This window comes from Nyctereutes procyonoides, unplaced genomic scaffold, assembly GCF_905146905.1.
Source record: "Nyctereutes procyonoides isolate TBG_1078 unplaced genomic scaffold, NYPRO_anot_genome, whole genome shotgun sequence".
In the NCBI taxonomy this organism is placed as follows: domain Eukaryota; kingdom Metazoa; phylum Chordata; class Mammalia; order Carnivora; family Canidae; genus Nyctereutes; species Nyctereutes procyonoides.
In genome coordinates this window covers 19710043-19730577 of record NW_026575048.1, presented here as the reverse complement: position 1 = coordinate 19730577, position 20535 = coordinate 19710043, and the positions used below count along the sequence as shown (strand labels likewise).

The 20535-nt window shown below is 41.8% G+C and overlaps 1 protein-coding gene across 14 annotated transcripts in view; it reads left to right on the top strand.

Annotated features, from left to right (window-relative positions):
• Positions 1-5205: 5205 nt before the first annotated feature.
• The window catches only part of DTNB (dystrobrevin beta), a 237877-nt gene continuing 222547 nt past the window's right edge, over positions 5206-20535 (top strand). For 3 of the 14 annotated variants that reach the window (XM_055327174.1, XM_055327161.1, XM_055327163.1), the window contains exon 1: positions 5207-5394. The gene's annotated coding sequence lies outside the window, so the exon portion shown is untranslated. Of the gene's footprint in view, positions 5395-5653; positions 5737-5929; positions 6044-9789; positions 9902-20535 lie in introns of those variants that run through there. The other 11 variants (XM_055327178.1, XM_055327169.1, XM_055327173.1 and 8 more) reach the window with 7 other exon arrangements.

Here is a 20535-nt window from a genome sequence, read left to right as displayed (position 1 = left end):
TAATTATACTGAACATCTTTACATGTGCTTACCAGTCAGATAGCTATCTCTTCTTGGAAGAAATGTCTGCTCAAATCCTTTTCCTATTTTTCAACGGAGTTATTTGTGTTATAATAGTGTTGCTAGTATATATTCCTGATATAAATCCCTTAGCATATATATTATTTGGAAATAGTTATTCCCATCCTGTAGGCTGTCTTTGTACTTTTTAATGGTGTCCTTTGATGCACAAAAGTATTTAATTTTGATAAAGTCAAATTTATCTACCTTTTCTTTTGTCATTTGTGCTTGTGGTGTGTATCTAAGGAGGTTTTTTGCCAAGGTAACAAGGACTTACACCTATGTTTTCTTCTGAGAGTTTTGTTTTAATCTTTATATTTAGGTGGTTGAAGTCCTAATCATACCGAATGTGACTATTTTTGAAGATAGGGTCTTGAAAGAGATAATTAAATTAAAATGATGTCCTTAGGGCGCATCTGGCTGGCTCAGTTAGAGAAGCATGTGACTCTTAATCTCGGGTTTGTGAGTTTGAGTCCCACATTGGGTGTAGAGATTACTGATAAGTAAGTAAGTAAATAAATAATTTAAGAAATATGGTCATTAGGGTGGGCTCTACTTTACTATGACTGTGGTATCCTTAGTTCAGACACTCACACTGCAGAGTAGCTGCCTATTCTTTTTTTAAGATTATTTATTTATTTTAGAGAGATTGAAAAGAGAGAGAGAGAAGGGGCTGAGCAGAGAGCCTGATGCAGGGCTTGATCAGGGCCTGAGCCAAAACCAAGAGTCGGACACATAACCTACTGAGCCACCCAGGCACCCCTGGCTGCTTATTTTTTAAAATCCATTTTATTTGCGATATAGTCACAGTCACTTCTTTGTGTGTGTGTGTGTGTGTGTGTGTGTGTGTGTGTGTGTGTGTGTATATATATATATATATAGAGAGAGAGAGAGAGAGAGGCTTTTGTGCTTCAATAGCAGAGTTGAATATTAGACCTGCAAACCCCAAATATTTGCTATCTGATGCTTTAGAAAAAAATGTGCTGACCCCTGCTTTAGGAAATACTTCGGATGGGCTTATGTGCATATTATTCTTTGAGTTCTTGGATTTTAAAAAGAGGATTTTTTTTTCTATAGAGTTTAATGCCTGAAAAGCAGCATGGATGGGTGGGTACAAAATCCTTAGCTTGCATCTTCTTTGCTCAAGTTTTTCAAAAATGCTGCATCACTATTGCCTTGCTTTGCTCTTGAGAAGTCTGATGCCAGATATTTTCTTTCCCAGATTCCATAACAAACTATTTAGCTTGAAAAGTAATGGCTTAAAGTGAGAACTATTTTGGATATAATTTCACAATCTTTAGGGCCAGGAATTTGGGTGGGGTTTGGCTGGATTTTTCTTCTGTTCTACATAGCTTTGACTGGGGTCACTGTGTGGTACCCCAGCTGATGGCTGATCTGATATAGAGTGTTCGTGATGACTTCACTCACATCAGCTAGAGTCAGCAAGTCTCTCTCCCTCTCTATGCCATCTCAGAGTCTCTCCACAGGGAGTTAGATTTTTAAAAAATATTTATTTATTTTAGAGAGAGAGAGACAGCAGGAGTGGGAGGAGGAGAGGAAGAAGGAGAGAGAATCTCTTCATGCTGGAGTCCAAGAAGACTCCCCCTCTGAGCACAGAGCTGGAACAAGGCTCCATCCCAGGACCCTGAGATCATAACCTGAGCCGAAACCAAGAGTCAGATGCTTAACCAACTGTGCCACCCAGGTACCCAGGGGAGTTAGATATTTCATATTGTGCCTCAGGGCTTCAAGAGCAAGTGTGCTCAAAGACCCAGTGGATTCTTCAAGACTTCTTATGACCTAGGCTTAGAAGTCCTGTATACTGGGGATCCCTGGGTGGCTCAGCAGTTTAGTGCCTGCCTTTGGCCCAGAGCGAGATCCTGGAGTCCCAGGATTGAGTCCCACGTTCAGCTTCCTGCATGGAGCCTGCTTCTTTCTCCTTCTGCCTCTCTCTCTCTGTCTCTCATGAATAAATAAATAAAATCTTAAAAAAAAAAAGTCCTGTATACATCACACATTCTGTTGGTCAAGCAATTCTCTTGGGCCAGCCTGGATCAAAAGAAGGGACACAGAATTTGCAGACATCTTTAATGTACTGCAGCCTTAGTACATTAAGTAATTTGAACTTTTTGCATGGTGGCTTTGAAAACTATTATTTTTGTCTAATAGTTTTAAGAGGCTAGCTCTTAGAATCAATCACTCTGATGGTTTTCCCCAAGTACAAGGGGCACTCTCATTATGTAGGTCTACATTTTTTTATTTCAAGAAAATTTCATTATTTGTGGAACTTCAGCTATACCTACGTTAGACATTCTTTGCTTGTACGCAAATGACATTCCAAACGGAGAGAGAAATAAGCACAAAGGTCTGCAGGCAAGGGAAAGGAGGAACATTCCAGGAGTTTGGATAGGATTTGTTTAGGAAGTGACAGAGAGGAAGTGGGGGAGATAGACAAAGGATAGATGAATGGATGGTTTTGCGTGCCATGCTGAGCAGTGACATATGCAGGCAGCATATTCTGGGAAGTGTTTTCTGACATGCAGTATAGAATATGGAATGAAAGGAACAAGACCACAGGAGAGGGACAGGATCAAAGCTATTACGTTAGTCTAGGTGAGAGGCTTAGCCATGAGGGACAGATTCTAGAGTTCTTAATGAGGAGAATCAACACGATTGTTGAGTGTGGTGGGGATGGGAAGGGAGGAATCCAGGATGACTCTCAGGTTTCTGAACTGGGCAACTGAGTGGACAGTAACGCAGAACAGTTTTAGACACATAGGGCTTGGGGTGGCTGGAGGACATCTAGGGGAAGAGGTCCAGAAGGTGTTTGTCTGTGGAACACAGATGAGTGGTCTGAGCCAGTAATGCATTTGAGAGTTGCTGGTATATGTGACGGATGAAGACAAGGAGGGGGTGGAATGGCTTCAGGAGATTGTGTAGGGTGAACCGAACACTGAGAACAGAACTTGGGAGACTCAGGAGTGGTCAGCAGGGTGAGGAGGTGAGTCATGTCATGAAGGCCAAGGGAGTTTCCACAAGAGTGGAGTGCTTTGTGTCGCCAAGTGCCACCAAGAGCCCAGTGATATGAGGACTCAGATACAGCCTGTGACATTTGGGATTCAGCAAGCCCTTAACGATGGATTGGTGCAGGGATGTGGTGGGGACAGAAGTTACATTGCGTGGGTTGACGAGGGAGAAGCTGCTGAGTTGGCAGAGATGAGTGCAAACTACTTTCAAGACATTTGTGAAGGGAAATAGAGAAAGGGAGCAAGCAGTAACTAGAACACAATGCAGAGGGACTGAGGGGTTTCTTGTTCTGAGGACAGGAAAAGCCTGACTATGGCAGATGGTGATGGAAAAGGTAAGAGGGTTTGATAATTTTGAGAGCTCGAGGTGGGGGGCCACGATTGAAATATGTCTGAAAGGAGTTTTCTGAGGATGTGGGAGGTAATGAGGTATGTATGATGCTCATGGAAGTGAACTTAATTCCCAGAATGGTTTATTATAGTCCAGCTCTGGTACTGAAATTACCTTGGTTTCAATCAATACGGCAAATATAGCAAACAATATCGACATATTTATTTTACATCATTTACACATCTTTTCTCCAAAGGGTAGGATCAATGTTTTACCCTTTCAAAGCCTCCCACATAGTTGGTGCTCAGTAAGTGGTAAATGAATAAACAAGATGTCTCTTGCCTGTATTCTGAGTATCTCAGCATATTCAGAACACAGTCAAGACCCTGCACACAAGTGAAAAAGCTTGAAAAAGCTTGCATGCTTAGAAGCACGCAAGAGTCCTAAAATCCATGTGTCAAAGTTGATGTCCTTTCCTTGAGGAACCTGTTTACCCTCACTTATTTCCTTCACCCTGGGAGTTTAAAAATAGGAAAATGAGAGGAGGAGGAAGAGGATGTTCTAAAGGCAGGCAGGCAGGCAGACAGCAGCAGGAGGTGGCACGATCTGCCTTACCATAAGGTGCCAAAAAGCAGTGAAAACCCAGGCGCAAAGCATCCCGGCTTGGGGGCTCTTTGCTTAGGGACTTAACATCCCGCACTCACAGAGCAATTACCCTTAAAGGACACTGCTGATTTGAGCCGTAAGCAACTGTGAGAAAAATGATCCTCTGAACTATCGAGAAAAAGCTTAGCTGTTCTTATTTCGAATCATCTCCTACATTTCACACACTTTGGAAAGCATTCTGTCAAAAATGAATAACATTAAAACAAAAAAGCTGATGTCGAGATGGTAAATCTGGGTCCGGCTCAGCTCCCTCGCCCGAGCTGTTTACCTAGCCTTCCTTGGACGCCCTTCTTTTTTTTTTTTTTTTCCTCCTCGGACGTGTTTCTTTCTCTTCCTTCCAGTCGGGACACAAATGCCACCTATTCCAGGAACCCCCTCCACTTGGTCCAAGCGGAAGTAATCTCTTCCTCCTCTGCCCTGCCACAGCATCTCCTTGCGGGCTTGGCTTTGCCTGGGTCACCAGCCCCGCTTGTTTACACGGCTGCTTTCGTACGAAATCATGCGCACCTCGAGACCAGGGGCCGTGACCGCGACGGCGAACCTGCGCGGCACCTGGGAGCGAGCAGAGCGCGGAGCCGGCGCTCACCAGACGCTCGCGGGGCTGAACTTCATTTGGGAAGATCCCTCAGGGCAAGACCTCCTGCCGGAGGCGCGGATGAATGATTCATGGGGCGGTTCTTTGCATTCTTCACCTCCGAGTCACGGCGCGCAGAGTGTCCAGCCGCCCCGGCACATACCTGTGGAATCGAAACGCACCTCCGCCGCCAGCGCGCGGGGCCAGCCGGAAGGGGGCGGGTTTCACCCCTCCGCGTCCGCCAGTCGGGGGGAGGGGAGGGAGGGGGGAGCCGGGTCCCGCTCGGCCGCAGGGGGCGGGGCTCGGAGGGAGCTCGGCCCGCTCGCCCGCCCCCTCCTCTGCGAGGCGGAAGCCCCGCCCCCGGCCGCGCGCTCGCACGGGCGGCGCGCGCCCGCCCCGCGCCCCGCCCCCGAGCCCCCGAGCCCCCGAGCCCCCGCGCCCCCCGCTCCCGCGTCTCCGCCCCCGCGTCTCCGCCCCCGCGCCCCCGCGCCCCGCGCCCCCGCGCCTCGCGCCCCCGCGCCCCCGCGCCCTCGCGCCCTCGCGCCGGGGGCGGGCTCGCTGCGCGTGCCGGGCGGGGAGACGGCGCGAGCCGGGCGCCTGAGAACGTCCGCCGCGGGGGCGGCTCCGGGGCCTGAGCGGGCTCCGCCGCCACCTCGGCCGCCGGGCCCGGGCCGCAGGAGGCGCAGGAGGCTGCGGCCGCCCGAGACCTTCGCGGCGTCCCCAGCTCCGGCCGGGAAGTGAGTGCGGCGGGGGCTCGCGGCGGCCGCGGGCTGCGGGAGGGCGGCGGGGTGGGCTGGAGCCTCGCGCCCGCGAGGAGCGGGAAGGAGCCTCCGGGCGGCGGGGGACGGACGGGGCTCGGGGAGCCGGGGCCGCTGCACCGCGAGCGCAGAGTCCGGGGCCGGCGCGGCTGGGCTCGGAGCCCCGGGCCGGGGAGGAGTCCCCGGGGTCCCCGGGGTCCCGAGCGCACCGTGGCCGCGGGGCGCGGGGCCGGGCTGCGGGCGCCGGGCTGATGCTGCTGGAGGAGGAGGCTGTGTTAGGTGCTGTGAGGGGCGAAGGAGGCAGGTCCTGGCAGAGGGCAGGTGAGGCAGTTAGGCCCTGGCAGCGGGAAGGGACTCTATCCCAGCTCGCCCCCAAGCACTGCTTGCGGAGGCGCCTAACCGTGCTGAACCCGTGCACCGAGGTCACCCTCGAAGAGAAGGTGTCCTGCGAGCAGGCGGGGTGGAGGTAACAGATGCCTGCTGTTGAATTCCTGTGCCAGGCCTTGGGATTAGGAAGACCTTCCAGCGCTCCTGGCCAACGTTTATCGATTAGCTGCCTGGGGTAGAGAACCGTGGTCAGCAGCTGGGGCGACGAAATAGTGTAAAACAGCCGTAATCTGCCGCGTAGGTAGGTGCTGACAGTTTGGTAGCGAAGGTGTGTGCATGTAGAATACAAAGTAGCATTGAATTTCGTCTCACACTTTATTCACTTTAGGTCTTTTTTTGGGTCTTTTCCCAGTGTTGGGAAATTGGAGCTATAAATTGCTTGGTTTGGAGATAGAGCCGAAGAGTCAGAGGAGCTTGTGGGGGAAATTTGAGAGACTTTGAAGGCAGTTCTGCCCAACATTTAAAGGGGGGAGAAGGGAAGAAGAAATTTGGAAAGAGAAAAGTTACCTTCCTTCCCTCCTAAAAATAAAAAAAAAAAGTTTTTTTATTGGAGTTCAGTTCTCCTAAAATTAAGCTCCATGACTATAGCTGCTAAATCCTCAATGACAAAAACAGTGCCTGGACCACAGCAGTCAGGTAAAAATATTTATTGCGTGAACAAGGCTTTGCTGTGTTTTACACGGAGCAGTATTAAATACTTCGATGTTAAGAATGGCTGATGGGCTTCCCGAGATTCTTATTCTTTTCTTTTTCTTTTTCTTTTCTTTTCTTTTCCTCCTTTTTTCTTTTCCCCTTTCTCTCTTCCTCTTCTTCTTCTTCTTTTTTTTTTCTTTTTTAATATTTTGGTCACATAAGGTAACCCAGGTTTCTAGGTCTGGGTATTTATTTTTTATTTTTATTTATTTTAATTTTAATTTTTATTTCTTTTTAATTTTTTTTATTGAAGTTCAGTTTGCCAACATATAGCATAACACCCAGTGCTCATCCCATCAAGTGCCCCCCTCAGTGCCCATCACCTAGTCGCCACATCTCCTCACCCACCTCCCCTTCCACTACCCCTTGTTCTTTTCCCAGAGTTAGGGGTCTCTCATGTTCTGTCACCCTCTCTGATACTTCCCACTTGTTTTCTCACCTTTCCCCTTTAATCCCTTTCACTATTTTTTATATTCCCCAAATGAATGAGACATATAATGTTTGTCCTTCTCTGACTGACTTACTTCACTCAGCATAATACCCTCCAGCTCCATCCACGTTGAAGCAAATGGTGGGTATTTGTCGTTTTTGATGGCTGAGTAATATTCCAGTTATATATTAGGTCTGGGGATTTAAAGCAGTGGCTGAGGAGTGGTGATTTCTTGTGGCCACCCTGCCACTTTCACATCTTTATTCCATGTTGGCCAGCAGGAGCTTAGTCCTTGGGTCATTCATTCCTTCTAGTCATCCAATTCTGGCCCTCCTCTTTTCTGTCACTTGAGGAAGAAGAGCACTTTTGTCTAGGGAACATTTTTTACACTTTTATCCTGGTTTTTGGATCTAAGAGAATGTGCCCCTGCTCTTCTGTGAGGACTGCAGTTCTACTTATTCTCTGCCGCAGTTGGATTTCTGGGCTCTCCAGCTCCCAGCTGTTGTTTCAGTGCCCGGGGTTGCAGTGCCTGTTGGGTTACTTTGTCTGCCAAACTAAAACTTGACCTTTTATGAGTTCTGTGAGGATTTTTATCATACATAAGTGGAATTACCTTTGGAGAGGGTTATATAGTTAAAGTTGTGCTGGCGGGGTTTTTGAGCGTCCACTATGCATGGGAGACAAACTTTCTACTTAGAAAATTAGACTTAGAACCAACAGAATGCCAAGTTGCCTTTTATTTTATGGCTTTAATAAAAATCTTCTAGGGCCTTTGCTTGCACGTATAAAAAATAAGCGTAATACCAATCCAAACTTGGTCTTGTGCTGAAAGCCTTGAAGAACTAGGTTCATTTCTTTTTAGTTTTAGGACTGTGCACTTCAGAATGCAACCAGCAGGAGTCCATCAGTTCTTGTTTCGGGGTACCCTAGCCTGTAATTTTGGGTGCCTTAGTCCAGGTCCTCCCAGTGATGTGGTATTTTATCAGTATATTTATGTTTCTTTTAAAATCAGTTTTATGGATGTGTAGTTGACATATAATAAAATGCACAAATATCTGTGTACAGTTGGGTGTGTTCTGAAAAATGTATATACTTTGTAACCACTACCCCAATCAGGATATAGATATTTACATCATCCCAGAAAATGCCCTCATGCTGGTTTATAGTCCACCCTCTCTCATTTTATTTACTTCTAGTTACACAAGCATCAGGGCTGTGGTGTCTGGTTATGCAGGATGTGTATCACCTGCCTTTAGAGGTGTTCCATTCATAGCGGAATCCCTGTAAATGTACCTCCTGGGCTTGTCTCATGCACAGTCTGTGGGGCTCTGTACTGCAGCTCTGTGAAGGGCTCATGAACACACACTTTCTTATAAAATACTCAAAATACAGACAGACAGAATAAACCTCCCTTAGCCCACTCTCTTTTCTTCTGAAATGGCAGTTACCAGTTTGTTACTATCCTTCCAAATCTTTTTTTTTTTTTTTTTAAGATTTTATTTATTCATGAGAGAGAGGGAGAGGCAGAGACACAGGCAGAGGGAGAAGCAGGGAGCCTGACGTGGGACTTGATCCCGGGTCTCCAGGATCACACCCCGGGCTGAAGGCGGAACTAAACCGCTGAGCTACCGGGGCTGCCCTATCCTTCCAAATCTTTGCATTGTCTTCTATATATAGGTAATATAGAAAAAAAGCTAATTTCTCTCCACTCTTAAATTACTGACATGATACTATACATTGTTACTGTTGCTGTTGTTTCCTAACAAAATCCCTGAGATCTTTCTGTGTTGGAACATTGGTATCTACCTGATTTTTCTTGACTACTACATGAAGTCTTATGTGATATGTGTGTTGTACTGTTGTTTATTTAATCGTCTCCTCATTAAAGGCCATTTAAGCTCTTTGCTGTTTCGGACACTGCTGCAGTGAATGAAAGAAGTAGAATTGCAAAGAGGATGCACATTTTAAATTTTAATTCAGGGGGATTTAACCATGGAACTTGTGGATCTGGTTCATTTTTTTTAAACTACTAGGTAATGTGCAATTGTAGACTTAAATCACCTTTTTCATTCTTCATTCACTGAGGGACAGACAGTTGTGTTACTTTGGATACTAAATCTTTGTTGGATCTATGTGTTGCAAATGCATCTTGCTAGTCTGAGGCTTGCCTTTCCCCTTGGTTGGCAGTGTCTTTGTTTGTATGCAAGTTTAAAATTTTAATGTTATATTTATGAAAAAATTTCCCTTAAATTAGAAAGAAAAGGTTGTGTATGTCTTTTTTTTTTTTTTAAGATTTATTTATTTGAGAGAGAGAGAGAGAGTGAGCATGAGCAGGGGGAAGGGCAAAGGGAGAGGGACAAGCAGGCTCCCTGCTGAGTGGGGAGCCCAATGTTGGGCTCAGTCCCAGAACCCTGAGATCATGACCTGAGCTGAAGTCAGACTGACTGAGCCACCCAGGCACCCCTGTATGTGTCTGGTTTAAGTAAATTTTTTCTACCCCAGGATGCGAATTATATATTTCTGTATTTTCATCTAAAATTTAAAAAGGGGCCTGACATGCTCTCAGAAGAGCATGTGGGGTTGTGATCTGGGGTTGTGAATTCGAGCCTCACATTGGGTGTAGAGATGACTTAAATAAGTAAAACTTAAAAAAAAAAAAACCTAAATTAAAAAGTTTTGCTTTCCATGTGGAATTTCTCTGTGGTAGAAGGAAGAGAGCCTTTTTTCCCTCCAATTTGGATATCTAGTTTTTCTGCTTTTTTAAAATTGTAAAATATACATGGCATACAATTTACCAAGTATACATTTGTGGCATGAGGTACATTCACATGGTTGTGTAACCATTAACCATTGTCCATCTCTAGAACTTTTTCATTTTCCCCACCGGAAACTCGGTACCCACCAAACACCTCCCTTCAGCCCCTGGCAACCACCATTCTACTATCTCTATGACTTTGACTACTCCAGAGACCTCAAGTAAGTGGAATAACATAATATTTGTCCTTTTGCCTGGCTTATTTCATGTAGCATAGTGTCTTAGGAGTTCATTTATATTGTAGCATGTATCAGGATTTCCTTCCTTTTTAAGGTGAAATACTCTTCCATTGTATGTACATACACATTTGTTTATTCATCCATCAGTGGACATTTGGATTGTTTCTACCTTTTGGCTATTGTAAATAATGCTGTTATGAACATGGGTGTTCAAATATTTGTTCAGGTCCCTATTTCAAGCTTTTTTTGTGTATATACCCAGAAGTGGAACTGTCTGTGATATTTTTAAAAAATTATATACATAACTGAATATGACCAAAATGGGTAGATGGTAGAGTATATGTCCCTTCTCTGTATATGATTTCTCCTGTTATTAATATCTTGTTTTAGTGTGGTACGTGTGTTATAACTGATGAATCAATGTTGATAAGTTATTATTAATTTAAGCTCATAGTATATATTAGGCTTCTCATTGTGTCCTTTGTGTTTTTGACAAATGCAAAATGTCATGCATCATTAATGTCAGTACATGAATTTCGTGTAATGTCATTGCACTATCATCAGAATAATTTTATTGCTCTAAAAATCCCGAGTTCCATCTATTCATTCCTTCTTCCCTCCTCCTGAGCTCCTGATAACTACTGATTATTTTACTGTGTCTATAGTTTTGCCTTTTTGAGAATATCATGCAATTAGAAATCATACAGTAAGTATTGTGGTCTTTCAGACTGTTCTCTTTCACATAGCAATGTGCATGTAAGTTTCCGCTATGTCTTTTCTTGTCTCTATAGCTCCTTGCTTTTCTTTCTCTTTCTCTTTCATTGAAATTCTAGCCAACATACAGCTCAATGTTGGTTTCAGGACTATAGTTTAGTGGTCCATCACTTACATACAACACCTAGTGTTCCTCATGACAGGTGCTGTTTTTAATACCCATCACCCCTCTTTCCCATCCCCGACCCACCTTTCTCCATTAACCCTCAGTTTGTTCTCTGTGATCAAGAGTATCTCATGATTAAAAAAAAAAAAAGTATCTCATGATTTGTTTCCTTTTCTCTCTTTTTTCCCCTTTCAGTATGTTCATCAATTTTGTTTTTTAAATTCCACATGAATGAAATCATATGGTACTTGTCTTTCTCTGACTTATTTTGCTTATTGTGTTACACTGTAGCTGCATCTGTGTTATTGCAAACAGCAAGATTTCATTCTTTTTGATGGCTGAGTAGTATTCTATTGTATATATGTACCATATCTTCTTTATCCATTCATCAGTTTTTGGGCATTTGGGCTCTTTCCACAGTTTGGCTATTGTTGATAATGTTGCTGTAAACATTGAGGAAACTTATTTTTTTTTTATCGTTAAATAACATTCCATTGTATGAAAGTACCAGTTTGTTTATCCATTCACCTATTGAAGGACATCTTGTTTACTTCCAGTTTGGGGCAATTATGAGTAAAATGCCTAAATATTTATGTTCAGGTTTTTGTTTGGACACAGGTTTTCATATCTTTCCAGTAAATACATAGGAGCATTTTTGCTGGATCTCATGGTAAGAGTGTTTAGCTTTAAAAGAAACTGCCTAAGTGCCTTCTGAATGTGGCTGTACAATTTTGCATTCCCAATAATTAAAAAAAATTTATATCCTAGCACCCTAAATGTACTTAAAAAATAAGCCTTTGTCAGACTGTTCTCTAAAATTAAACTTCATCTGGAATGAATTCATATTCTAATTGTTGCTTTTGTTGGCTATCTTTCTTAGCATTATATTTCTTTATGTCTTTTGAAGTTTTGATTTATAGACTCATTGAGTATGAGTGCTTTTTATTCTGTTTTCCTTATTTCTGTGCTCACCCTTCTCTGTGTGGTGATATTTCAGGTGCTCCCATTGACTTTTTGAACCATAGTCAAGAAATCAGGTATAATAATGATGGGTCGGGGGTCCTACCCTTTGAGATAATTGGGGCTATTTTAGATCCATTCACAGAATATGGGAATGTCTTGGTTCAGTTCCTGGTCACGAGGATGTTTTTATCTTCCCATTTTTCTAGGCCTAGAGCATTATATAAACTGTATCTCTAGGCAGAGACTGGCAGCAGTATTTTGTAGCTTCCTTTCAGCTCCAGGCCTCATCCTTGGCTTTAAGCAGTGAGGCTGGCTCAGATGTTTCTCCTCCTTTACTTTGTGTCACTGTTGCCCTTGAAGAAGGTATATACCTGCTTCTGGGCTCGGGGTCCAGCAAGCCTGTAGTTTCAGTCCTGCTTATAGTTTTGTGTATCTGTTTGGTTTCTGATCCAAATGGAATTTTACCTTGTTTTTGAGCCTGCTTAAATCATTAACAATTTTTTATTTTTAAATTATCTCTATACCCAACGTGGGGCTGAAACTAAAAACCCTGAGGTCAAGGGTTACATGCACTACTGACCGAGCCAGAGAGGTGCCCCATGTCATTTAAAAATATATTTAAAAATAGTTTATCTATTGATGTGTATTTGGAATAGAGGGGATGCACTAAAGTGTTTACTTACCAGGCTACTTTGATTAGAAGACCTAATTGACCAGGTGTCTTTCTAATCTTCATACCACTTACTTTGTTTGCATAATTGCAATGCCTAGACTCTCCAATACAAATGTTGAATAGCAGTGATGATAATGGGCATTTTTATCTTTTTCCTAAATGAGAATGCTTCAAGTGTTTCACTATTAAATATGATACTTACTGAAGGTTTCTTTTTTTTTTTAATTTTTATTTATTTATGATAGTCACACAGAGAGAGAGAGAGAGAGGCAGAGACACAGGTGGAGGGAGAAGCAGGCTCCATGCACCGGGAGCCCGACGTGGGATTCGATCCCGGGTCTCCAGGATCGCGCCCTGGGCCAAAGGCAGGCGCCAAACCGCTGCGCCACCCAGGGATCCCCTTACTGAAGGTTTCTGATAGATTTTTTTTGTCACTTTACAGAGGTTTTCATCTGTTCTTGGTTTGTATTTTCTTTTTTTTTTTAAAGATTTATTTATCTATTCATGAGAGACACAGACTGAGAGAGAGAGGGGCAGAGACATAGGCAGAGGGAGAAGCAGGCTCCCCGCAGGGAGCCCGATGTGGGACTCGATATCGATCTCGGATCCTGGGATCACAACCTAAGCCAAAGGCAGATGCTCAACCGCTGAGCCACCCAGGCGTCCCTGTATTTTCTTTTTAAAGTTTTATTTATTAAGTAATCTCTACATCCCATGTGGGGCTTGAACTCACAATCCCGAGATCAAGAGTTGTATGCTCCTCTGACTGAGTCAGCCAGGCATCCTGGTTTGTGTTTTTATTGAATGTTAAATTTTATCAGGGTTTTTTTTTTTTTTTTTTGCATTTGTTGAAATTATCATTGTCTTCTCTTTAATATGTTAAGAGTAGGACAGACAACTTTCTGAGTTGTAGATAACTGAGAAAAACATATATTGGTTATGATTTACTTAATGCATTTTTTAAAAAAGATTTTATTCATTCATGAGAGACACACACACACAGAGAGAGAGAGAGAGAGAGAGGGAGGCAGAGACACAGGCAGAGGGAGAAGCAGGCTCCATGCAGGGAGCCTGACATGGGACTCGATCCTGGGTCTCCAGGTTCACGCCCCGGACTGAAGGTGGCGCTAAACTGCTGAGCCACCCGGGCTGCCCTGATAATGCACTTTTTAACAAAAAATGAATCTTTAGAAAAACTCATTTTGATCTTGAATTTTTATGTATTAACAACATTATAAATAAGCTAATACAGGACTAAAATGCTCTAATAACCAGGTCTGGGGACACCTGAGTGGTTCAGTGTGGTTGAGTGATTGCCTTTGGCTCAAGTTGTGATCCCATGGTCCTGGGATCGAGTCTGCATCAGGGGAGCTTGCTTCTCCCTCTGCCTATGTTTCTGCCTCTCTCTCTCTCTCTCTCTCTCTCTGTCTTTCATGAATAAATAAATAAAATCTTAAAAAAAATCAGGTCTGGGCTAAATATTCTTGTAATTAAGCCTCACTATAATGAAATAGTGCTCAGTTAAAATTTTTTTTGGTAACTTCTGGGACTCTACAAAGACTTTTTCAGTGCCTAACCATTTGAACTTCTTCCTGGCTTCTTTTTGTAGACTTTTTACTCCCTCCTTTTAACTTCTCTCTCTGCCTGTTGTCTCTTCTTGCCAGAGAGAGACTTTCTTCCACAAGTAATAATATTATTTATTATGAGGCTATAGTATATCAAGTGCTTTTTCATAGATAAGGGCTATTTTTTAATCTTTATAATTTTGGAAGCTAGGTATGGTATCTCCAGTATATGGATGGAGCTCAGAAAGGTTAAAACTTCTTCAGGGCCACACAACTAATCAGGGATCCGTATAATATTTGAACCCCGGGGCAAACTTCAAAGCCCTTGTCCTTTCTACATGCTGTCTTTAAACAAGACTATTGTTCTAGTTCAACTTGAGTTTTGTGTTTTGGTTTACTCACGTGATTCCTGAGTGGTCCCGACAGAACCACTCTGTGTCTCCAATATGATTTCACTTTTTTTTTTTAAGGTTTTATTTATTTATTCATGAGAGACACTCAGAGAGAGGCAGAGACATAGGCAGAGGGAGAAGCAGGCTCCATGCAGGGAGCCTGATGTGGGACTCAATCCCAGGACTCTGGGATCATGACCTGGGCCAAAGGCAGACGCTCCACCACGGAGCCACCCAGGTGCCCCTCCAATATGATTTCTTTAAGAGACTTTTTCCTTAGGTACTTTATTGCTTTTTCCCCAGTCTGATGTTTTACATCTTCTTGAGAAATTTCTTAAAATTATGCAGTCTTTCTTGAATATGGAATGAATAGTGTCATGGTTATGCCTGTGGGCTCTGGAGTAAAGTATTTTGGTTGGACCTTGAGTTTATTTTCTTTTAATTTTGTGAACATTGTGAAACATTGACTTTCTGAAAGATAGGGAGAATAAAACTAGTGAGTACCTGTATACATACCTCTCAAGAAGGTAGGCTCCTTTTAGGGTTGAACACTCATGTAACTCTTTGCCAATTGTATTCTCTTCCCCTTTCAAGGGGACTACTTTTCTGAACTTGATACTTTTCATTCCTGTACATACTTTCATTACATATGTAAATAGCCCTAAAATGTATATTCTTTTGCATTTAAAAAACTTTATATTAACAATATTAATTATTTCTTTTTGTAACTTATCTTTTTTTTTCCTTCTCAATATCGTGAGACTCATCTATATGGATACATGTAGCTGTAGTGCTTTCATCTTGGCAGAATAGGACTGTATTTTTTGACTGTGTCACAATATACTTTTATATTTTCCTGTAGATTGGCAATTCATTTGTTCTGGATTTTTTTTTTTTTTTTTTGCTATTACAAATAACACTGCTATGAATATTCTTGTCAGATTTCCTTGTGCACATACATGTCTTTTAGAGTACCTGGGGGTAAAAAACGCTGGCTTGTGTACCATGCACATCTTCAACTTTAGTGGGTATTACTAAATTTCTCTCTGAAGTGGTTTTACCAGTTCACATGTGCATCAGTGGTGTGTGGCTTCTATTGCTTCCCTGCTTTGTCAACCCTTAGTGTTATTAGAGTTTATAATTTTTGCAAATCTGATGGATGAATAATATAATCTTATTTTTTTATTATTTTGGTTTTCAATATATATTTTACTGATTATTGGTGAGATTGAAGATTGTTTGATGTTTTTATTGGCTCTTTAGATTTCCTATTCTGTGATTTGCTTGTTTTCATCATTTACCTTTTTTTCTGTTGTATTAGCTTTTTCATACTGGTTTTTAATTCTTACTACCTTTTATACTAACATAGAAAGGTAGTATAACAGACCAAGAGTTATGGGTTCTGGGTTTCTATTTCCATTTCTTTATTGTGAAGTATAACTGTAACTGGGGACAAGACATTTATTTGGATGCTCAAGATTTGAGGTCTGGATTAGGTCATTTCTAAGCCCTCCCATTCTGATTCTCCATTGCTTTGCTTTGGCTTTTGTAGCTCATAAGAATTACTACAAATGTGTTAACTGAAATTAAGGATCTGAGAACTTAGAAAAGGAATTTTTAACATCATGGATTTGGATGTGAAGGCTGCACACTGCTATTTATTTATTTATTTTTGTAGATTTTTTTTAAGCTTTTTTTTTTTTTTTAAGATTTGTTTATTTGAGGTGGCAGGAGGGGCAGAGGGAGAGAGAATCTTAAGCAGACCCTCTCTGCCCCCAGCAGGGAGCTCTAGACCGGGCTGGATCTCAGAGGAAACCAAGTCAGCAGAGCTTAACCGACTGGGCCACCCAGGTACCCGAAAAGAGGTTTTCAAAAATACAACTTCATGTAGCAGTTCTGATGAATATCTTTTACTTCACGTAAATGTCTACTTTTAGTAGCAATCTCAAAAGAAAATCCTATTTTTAGGAGTATGTTTAATTGAAAAAGCTCATTTTTTCCCACTTTCGTCTATGCAGTTGTTTTGACCAAAGGTAAGCCTCCACCAAGTACCTCATACTTAAGCACAGTTTGTAGCTTTTTTTGAAACTTTCATCCAAAATACACTTTATATCTTCTGTGGCCTAGGAAACACCTGTATCTTTCTATTAGGGTAATGGAAAGGAAACACTATGCCAGAGGCTGGACTATACAGAGTTTGGAGCCCCATATACCCCACTTGCAGACCACCACACTCATGTCTGCTGTTCACTAAGCCTGCTCCAAAAGCTCTAAAGTGAGCACTCTTCAGAGGTTCCAGAATTGGGTCAGGAGGTGGGTGGCTGCCCTGTGAATCCGTGGCTCTGGATCAGACCCACTTCTTGGTGACGTTGAGATGGTCGAGCTGGTCTGCCACGAACCTGTGCGGGGGGAACTTGGACATCCTGGCCGCCTTGATGGCCTCGGAGGCCGCCGCCCTGCACCCCGTCGCGTGGCTGTACTCCTGGTCCGCCGACAGGTAGGATGCGTTCAGCCAGTACTGGTCCTCTGCTTCTATCTCCAGCTGGTGGATCATGTTCTGCTTCGCTTGGAAGGACACAGGCCTGCGACCCCTGGTGCTTCCCGATTCACTGCCAACTGCATCCCCCAACAGACCCCACGGCCTCCCTGTATAGATTTTATTTTTAAGTAACCTTCATACTTAGTATAGGGCTTGAACTTACAACCCCAAGATCAAGAGTTGCATGATTTACCAGCTGAGCCAGATAGGTACCTCTGCACACTGCTATTTAATTGGTTTTATTTTCTTTTCATTAATTCCAGAGTAATTTGAAAAAGTCATTCTTTTTTTTTTTTTTTTTTTTAAATTTTTATTTATTTATGATAGTCACAGAGAGAGAGAGAGAGAGGGAGAGAGAGAGAGGCAGAGACACAGGCAGAGGGAGAAGCAGGCTCCATGCACCGGGAGCCCGACGTGGGATTCGATCCCGGGTCTCCAGGATCACGCCCTGGGCCAAAGGCAGGCGCCAAACCGCTGCGCCACCCAGGGATCCCTGAAAAAGTCATTCTTAATATCTTTCTTTAAAAAAGTCTCTAGGGACAAGCCTAACACTATGAATAACTAACAAAGATATGTTTTCTGAAATATGGCTATGAAAACTAGAGCTTTACATGTCCTTTCAAGAGTGTACCTTTTATTGTTCATATGCTTTTAGTATTTCCCTATTAGGTAAGTAGTTTAGTATCTTTTCTTAGAACTAAAATTCCTTCTTATTAACTAAGCAACCCATAGCAGGTTTTAGGAAAAACTAGGAGGTTTGTCTTTGGTTGAGTGCCTTCCTGCACATGTTTCTTCTTTCAGTGGCTTACTTTCTGTTACATTCTTTCTCTGATTCTTTGGGCACATTACATTTCTTCCTCTTTCCCTCCTTTCACTTTTGTTAAAACCTTTTCTCTATTCCAAATTTAAAGTGTAACAAGTGATTAATAAAGTATTTACTTCCAAGTTTATATCTTTATACTATTATTTTTTAAAGAGTCTATTTTATGTTTTTCAGTAACCTCTACACCCAATGTGGGGCTCAAACTCATGACCCAAAAGTCAGGAGTTGCGTGTTCTTCCAACTGAGTCAGCCAGGCGCCCCAATATTTTTATACATTTAAATCAGAAGAATTGTAAATTAAGAAGGAGGAGTCTTGCCCACAGAATTCTAGTCTATGCGCCATCCAAGAGGGTAGTTATATAATAACATCAATAATGATAATAATAATAGTACCTGACATTTATTAGGCTCTTATTTTGTGCCAGGCATTGTGCTAAATGCTTTACATAATTTATTAATAGTTACCACAGCCCTATGAGGTTATTATGTTAGCTATTCAGAGCTCTTTGTGGTAGTGAAGTACAGTTTTGAATGTTTTGTATTGGAACCTAGAGGACTTTTTCAGATTTCTAAAAAAGAAAATCTTAGGGTTTCACAAACATTACTTTCCCTGGCTTTTCTTTTTTCTTTTCTTTTCTTTTCTTTTCTTTTCTTTTCTTTTCTTTTCTTTTCTTTTCTTTTCTTTTCTTTTCTTTCTTTCTTTCTTTCTTTCTTTCTTTCTTTCTTTCTTTCTTTCTTTCTTTCTTTCTTTCTTCTTTTTTAATATAAAGGAAAAGAGAAAAGAAGTGTTACAGGCAGAATAGTAGGGAATTTTCCTGAAATAGGCAAGGAAGTTCTCTTTCAGGGAAGTGTGACTAGTTACAACTAAGTACTAACTAGTGACAATCTCTCTTATCTCTGACTTCTTAAATGGCATCCAGAGAAAAGCTGATAGGAGTTCTGTTGGGAGACGGTGAATTTGCCCAAGAAGTTTTAATTCATGCATTCTTTGAAGTAACTGAGAGCTGGAAGGGTTAAGACAGTAACAAAAAGATTCAGGGGAGATGAAAGATATTTAACACTTGGGTGTAGTACAGAGACGTTCTGCAAACATTTCTAGAGCCTGCTCTCTTTCCGATAATCTTTTCCTTTAGTCTTTTCTGCTGACAGACTTAGTCCAACTCTGGAGCCTATTGCTTCCCATATAGGACTAACAAGGGGTCTAGATATTTTGTTGCATCTAGATGTTTTGTTTTTGAAGCCTAATCTCCAGGCTTCATTTAATTGTAACATAAAAAAACCTCTATTCATGAACCTGCATTTTTCTTATTCCTGGAGTCCTCATGTTTGCCCTGGAGGGGGCGATGTGGCCCAGCAGAAAGAGAGTAGGTTTTTCTAGTCAAATGGGTTGGTTGCCTAACCCCACAGATTACTAACTTTGTAACCTTAGGCCACATTAACTAACCATGTAGGCTCTAAATTTCCTCATATGATTGCTACCACCCATATTACTCATTTGTTCTTCAAATCTAGCACAGTCCCATTTTCTCATTCTAGGGTGTTGTGTGTGTGTGTTTTAAAGAACAGTGGTTTCTAGAGTGGGAGGTGTGCAAAATGATTCTCCAGATAGGGTATAACAAAATATGGACAATTAACTTTTACTAGTTGACTAATAGGTTGACACTTTACTCTGTCTGTGTATCTGGTGATATACATCGGGTATGGTAAGCTAAGTAACCTGAGAGGGAGATGTTGGGGACACTACAGCGTGGAGGGGCTTGTCGTGAGAGCGTGAGAGCCTCCTTATTTGTTGGCTTACGTTCTGCTTGGACATATTACAGTTCATCTCTGCCTGGATTAGTGGTCTTTTGGATTATATTATCTGATTTCAATTAAATAAACCTTGCTAAAGAGACAAGGGGCTTACGGGATTCCTGTAAAGAAATTACAGGCTGAAGTTTCTGATTTGGCTGAAGATTGAAGTAATGATATGCAAGGACACATGAACAACAAGAAAGAAACAGAGCTGATACTTTTATTTATATTATAAGCTTGTCAGTCTCATGAAAAGTATAAAATAATGATCTAAGTGGATTAAAGAGGAGTCAGTAAAATTATTAAATACTATTTGATATATGGGTTTATATGCACTGTTGAGTATATTGTATCTTAAGATATTTACTAATGATAGTATGAGCCTACTCTTATCAGTTGAGATATTAAAACTAAGCGTTTGGCGTATGAAGACAAACTTACCGAAATTTTTCAGTGATGATTATAGGCATAAGCTAATTAATCTAGTACATTAAAAATTATTAAGCTAGACATTTTTAGAAGATTCTTTAGAGATTTTTTACTTTAGGAGTAAAAGACAAAAAGCCATAAACCTTTGCTCTTCCTGTTTTGATTAAAATGGCTGAAATACCATATGGACAAATCAATAACTTTAGTTTGGTGACAAACTAAAATGCATCTTTTGTTGGGATACTCATAGAAGACATTGCTGAAGATTGAAGTAATAAATACTGTATCACATTTGGAGCTTATGAGAGTTGGTGTACATTTGGATAAAACTACAGAGCTTATGGTATTTTATATACTGTTTCAGTAATAAAATATATGGAGTCCTGTATCCCCAACACCCCCAACCACTAAAGAAAAGATTTACTAGAGAATATACTCTAAATAAATGATTTAATGTTTTATTATGAAATAGGACCTATAGGGCACCTGAGTGGCTCAGTGGTTGAGTGCCTCCCTTCAGCTCAGGGCATGATCCTGGAGTCCCAGGATTGAGTCCCA